We start from the raw sequence: 6355 nt of genomic DNA on the forward strand, positions 1-6355 counted from the left end.
ATTTGGGATCATTTCGTTGGATTTCTGACTCACTATGTCAGTTTTAACGTTTTTCTACCCAGGTGTTGGAACTCAAGTTTGGAGCAACCATTTGCAGATCTGTCAATTCCGATGGACTCAAGAGGTCCTAAAACTTCTATGTTGCTCATCATTCGCACTCCGATGGAGTTTACAAACAGTTTAGTTTCCAAAAACGTTTTTCAATCCGTGTGTTGGACCCAATGATTGGGACCACGGTTTCCAAAACCGTCTGTCCCATTGCATTTTGGACACCTAAAAACCCCTATCTGTCAGTTCTTGCACGATTCGATGGAGTATTTTTAGAGTTATAGATCTCTATGTATTTGATTTCGTCTCTTTGTTATGCATTTTTTATTCTAAGGTTTTGAAACCTTAGATTATGCCACATGGCAGTGGATAAGTGTTGATTTCCATTTCTCACTCATCAGTCAGGATTTTGGAGTTCTAGCAGAAGAGAGATATTTGCAAATTGTCTTGCTAAGTCTGATTATCGAATGGCACCCATGTTTTGAGGCATCTCAAGTTCTATTTTTAATAGCGATCATTGCCGTGGGACCATGATTTCTTGAGCATTGTAGTGCAATTAATCACAACAATTTTCTATTTTTTAAAAGAAAAATGCCATAAACATTTCATGCTGCAAAACACACACAAAAAAATGGCATTTGTAGCATTAATCCAAGCATTTCCTACAAGCAATCTCCATCCCTCCCTTTCTTGCTTACTCTTTCGGCCACCTCCACCCTCTTGTTGCCCTTCAAGACTGCCTCTTGCCTCCTCGCCTCCTTGCTTCCTCACCTCCTCACCTCCTTGCTTCTTTGCCTTCTCACCTCCTTGCATCATGCTTGTTGCTGGCAATTCCAAGGCTATCCCTCCCCTCATTGGCCAGCTCCTCTACTCCTCACGTCATCCTTCTCCTCATTTCGGTGTCTCCAATGAATAGCTTGGGGGTCTTGTTTTTGGAGGGGGGAAGCATAAGAATGGCAACAGCTTAATGCGCTATCATTTTTCATGCTTTTGCCACCCAAAAACAAGGCCTGCAAAGCCCTTGCTTAAGCTTGAATGAGCCTCTTGATTTTGGGCGTGTTAAGCCATTTTTGACCATTATACCCCCAAAATCAAGAGACTCATTCAAGCTTAAGCAAGGGCTTTGCAAGCATTGCAAGTCCAGTAAATGAAATCAATCAGATTAGGAATTGGCAAACTCAATTTGGGAATGGTCAGAAATACTTTGTCTTTGAATAATGCCTTGGATCATGGGATGGGGTCCCATGAACCTGCTACCTATGACGACGAATGGTTCTGCCCTCGACTAAAGGTGACGTGTGTAGTAGTAAAAGGATAGCCCTCATGGAATCTCTAAGGGGTCTTGATTTTGGCCATGATTTGCACATTCTAGCACTTGAGCCATATATCAATTTCCAACACTTGAGGCATATAGTGGCTTTGCCCACGCAATGTTTCCAGCTGCAATCCAAGCATCAAGCAATCTCATATTCTGTATCCAGAGACATCATGAGGGGTAGAGCCTCTTTTTGGTAGTCTCACTAGCAATATGTATCAAAAAAAAATGTATTCAATTATTATATTCTTCCTTGCTATATGAATGCTCTTAATGCATCCAAATTGTAGAACTACTTCAATACTACTTCTTAGTTATATTGTATAATAACCTCCATATGTATGCTCGTGAGACAACAAAAAAGAGACCTGGCAACCCAAAAATGATAGTGCATTGATGCGCTGCCATTTTTGGGCTACTAGGCCTCTTTTTTAATGTTTCTTGAACATAAGAACAAGCACTTGTGTTCCTTACCTTTCTTTCCAATGGGGGTCTTGATTTTGGGGGTGTATGCCAAAAATTGATAAACAACATTATTTGATGCATATAGTTTTATTAAATCGATAAAATAGGCATGAAAACATCTAAATTGGCTCTTGCCATTTGATTTGATGTATGACATGACCCCATTTGGATTTGTAATTCTAAAGATACGGGGTCTTACTTTTAGGGCTTGAATGCCTAAAATAGGCAGCGCATCAATGCACTGCCTATTTCATACATTTAGGCCTCAAAAGTAGTTACCCATGTAGGACCAAATGAGGTCCTACTTTTGAGGCCTAAATGCATGAAATAGGCAGCACATTGACAAGCTACCTATTTCAAGAATTCAGGTCCTAAAAGTAGGACCCCGTATCTTTAGACTTACAAATCCCAATGGGATCATGTCCTATATCAAATCGAATGGCAAGAGCAATTTAGATGGTTTTCATGCCTGATTTCTCCATCAATAAAAACTGTATGCATAAATATATACATCAAGATATGCATCAATATATGCATCAATATATACATATGTATGTATGTATATATATGTATATATAGATACATACATACATACATACATACATGTGTGTGTGTATACACACACACACACACACACACACACACACACACACACACATATATACACACATATATATATATGTATGTATATACATACATATATACATACTTACATACATACAGCAAAATGGGGGTCTTGATTTTGGGGGGGGGTATACCAAAAATTGATAAACAACATTATCTGATGAATATAGTTTTAGTTGATGGAGAAAATGGACATTAAAACCATCTAAATTGGATCTTGCCATTCAATTTGATATATGACATGACCCCATTCGGATATGCAAGTCCAAAGATACAGGGTGCTACTTTTAGGGTCTGAATGCCTGAAATAGGCAACGCGTTAACGCACTGCCTATTTCATGCATTTAGGCCTCAAAAGTAGGACCCCATTGTGTTGCCAATGGGGTCCTACTTTTGAGGCCTAAATGCATGAAATAGGCAGTGCGTTAACGCGTTGCCTATTTCAGGCATTCAGGCCTTAAAAGTAGGACCCTGTATCTTTGGACTTACAAATCCAAATGGGGTCATGTCATATATCAAATCAAACGGCAAGAGCCAATTTAGATGATTTTCATGTCCATTTTCTCCATCTATCAAAATTGTATGCATCAATATATACATCAATATATACAAATATGCATCAACATATACATACATACATACCTATATATATGTATGTATGTATGTATGTATGTATGTATGTATGTATGTATGTACATGCATATATATACATACATACATCAAAAGTAAGACCCCATTGGTTTCCCATGTCATGCATTTTGTTGTCTCTTGAGCATAACAACAAGCACTTGTGTTCTTTACCTTTCTTTGCAATGGGGGTCTTGATTTTGGGGGGGGATGCCAAAAATTGATCAACAACATTATTTGATGAATATAGTTTTAGTTGATGAAGAAAATGGACATGAAAACCATCTAAATTGGATCTTGCCATTGGATTTGATATATGACATGACCCCATTTGGATATGCAAGTCCAAAGATATGGGGTCCTACTTTTAGGGCCTTTATGCGCTGCCTATTTTAGGCATCCAAGCCCTAAAAGTAGGACCCCGTATCTTTGGACTTACAAACCAAATGGGATCATGTCATATATCAAATCGAACGACAAGAACCAATTTAGATGGTTTTCATGTCCATTTTCTCCATATATCAAAATTGTATGCATCAATATATACATATATGCATCAACATATACATATACATACATATATATATATATATATATATATATACATACACACACACACACACACACACACACACACACACACACACACATATATACACATATAGATATATATGTATGTATATACATACATATATAAATACTTACATACATACAGCAAAATTAGGACCCCGTTGGTTACCTATTTCATGCATTTTGTTGTCTCATGAGCATAAGAACAAGCACTTGTGTTCCTTACCTTTCTTTACAATGGGGGTCTTGATTTTGGGGGGGGATGCCAAAAATTGATAAACAACATTATTTGATGAATATAGTTTTAGTTGATGGAGAAAATGGACATGAAAACCATCTAAATTGGATCTTGCCATTCGATTTGATATATGACATGACCCCATTCGAATATGCAAGTCCAAAGATACGGGGTGCTACTTTTAGGGCCTGAATGTCTAAAATAGGGAGCGCGTCAATGCGCTGCCTATTTCATGCACTTAGGCCTCAAAAGTAGGACCCCATTGTGTTGCCAATGGGGTCCTACTTTTGAGGCCTAAGTGCATGAAATAGGCAGCGCATTGACGCGCTCCCTATTTTAGGCATTCAGGCCCTAAAAGTAGGACCCCGTATCTTTGGACTTACAAATCCAAATGGGGTCATGTCATATATCAAATCAAACGGCAAGAGCCAATTTAGATGATTTTCATGTCCATTTTCTCCATATATCAAAATTGTATGCATCAACATATACATACATACATATATATATATATATACATACATATATATATATATATATATATATATATATATATATACATACATATATATATATATATATATATATATATATATATATACATACATATATATATATATATATATATATATGTATGTATGTATGTATGTATGTATGTATGTATGTACATGCATATATATACATACATACATACATACAAACATCAAAGTAAGACCCCATTGGTTTCCCATGTCATGCATTTTGTTGTCTCATGAGCATAAGAACAAGCACTTGTGTTCTTTACCTTTCTTTGCAATGGGGGTTTTGATTTTGGAGGGGTATGCCAAAAATTGATCAACAACATTATTTGATGAATATAGTTTTAGTTGATGGAGAAAATGGACATGAAAACCATCTAAATTGGATCTTGCCGTTCGATTTGATATATGACATGACCCCATGTGGATATGCAAGTCCAAAGATATGGGGTGCTACTTTTAGGGTCTGAATGCCTAAAGTAGGTAGCGCGTTAACGCGCTGCCTATTTCATGCATTTAGGCCTCAAAAGTAGGACCCCATTGGTGTTGCGCGCTGCCTATTTCATGCATTTAGGCCTCAAAAGTAGGACCCCATTGGCAACACCAATGGGGTCCTACTTTTGAGGCCTAAATGCATGAAATAGGCAGCGCGTTAACGCGCTACCTATTTTAGGCATTTAGGCCCGAAAAGTAGGACCCCATATTTTTGGACTTACAAATCCAAATGGGGTCATGTCATATATCAAATCAAACGGCAAAAGCCAATTTAGATGATTTTCATGTCCATTTTCTCCATATATCAAAATTGTATGCATCAATATATACATATATGCATCAACATATACATAAATACATACATACATATACATATATATATATATATATATATATATATATATATATATATGTATATGTATGTATGTATTTATGTATATGTTGATGCATATATGTATATATTGATGCATACAATTTTGATATATGGAGAAAATGGACATGAAAATCATCTAAATTGGCTTTTGCCGTTTGATTTATGTATATGACATGACCCCATTTGGATTTGTAAGTCATATATATATATATGTATATGTATGTATGTATGTATGTACATGCATATATATACATACATACATACATACAAACATCAAAAGTAAGACCCCATTGGTTTCCCATGTCATGCATTTTGTTGTCTCATGAGCATAAGAACAAGCACTTGTGTTCTTTACCTTTCTTTGCAATGGGGGTCTTGATTTTGGGGGGGTATGCCAAAAATTGATCAACAACATTATTTGATGAATATAGTTTTAGTTGATGGAGAAAATGGACATGAAAACCATCTAAAGTGGATCTTGCCGTTCGATTTGATATATGACATGACCCCATTTGGATATGCAAGTCCAAAGATACAGGGTACTACTTTTAGGGCCTGAATGCCTAAAATAGGCAGCGCGTTAACGCGCTGTCTATTTCATGCATTTAGGCCTTAAAATTAGGACCCCATTGTGTTGCCAATGGGGTCCTACTTTTAAGGCCTAAATGCATGAAATAGGTAGCGCGTTAACGCGCTACCTATTTTAGGCATTCAGGCCCTAAAAGTAGGGCCCCATATCTTTGGACTTACAAATCCAAATAGGATCATGTCATATATCAAATGGAACGACAAGAACCAATTTAGATGGTTTTCATGTCCATTTTCTCCATATATCAAAATTGTATGCATCAATATATACATCAATATATACATATATGCATCAACATATACATATACATATATATATATATATATATATATATATATATATATATATACATACATACATACATACATACATACATATACACACACACACATACATACATACATTTATACATACATACATAAATACATACATACAAACATCAAAAGTAAGACCCCATTGGTTGCCTATGTCATGCATTTTATTGTCTCATGAG

This window comes from Dipteris shenzhenensis, chromosome 4 (genome assembly GCF_047967505.1).
Source record: "Dipteris shenzhenensis isolate YYH24624 ecotype China chromosome 4, Dip_SZ_1.0, whole genome shotgun sequence".
Taxonomy (NCBI): Eukaryota; Viridiplantae; Streptophyta; class Polypodiopsida; order Gleicheniales; family Dipteridaceae; genus Dipteris; species Dipteris shenzhenensis.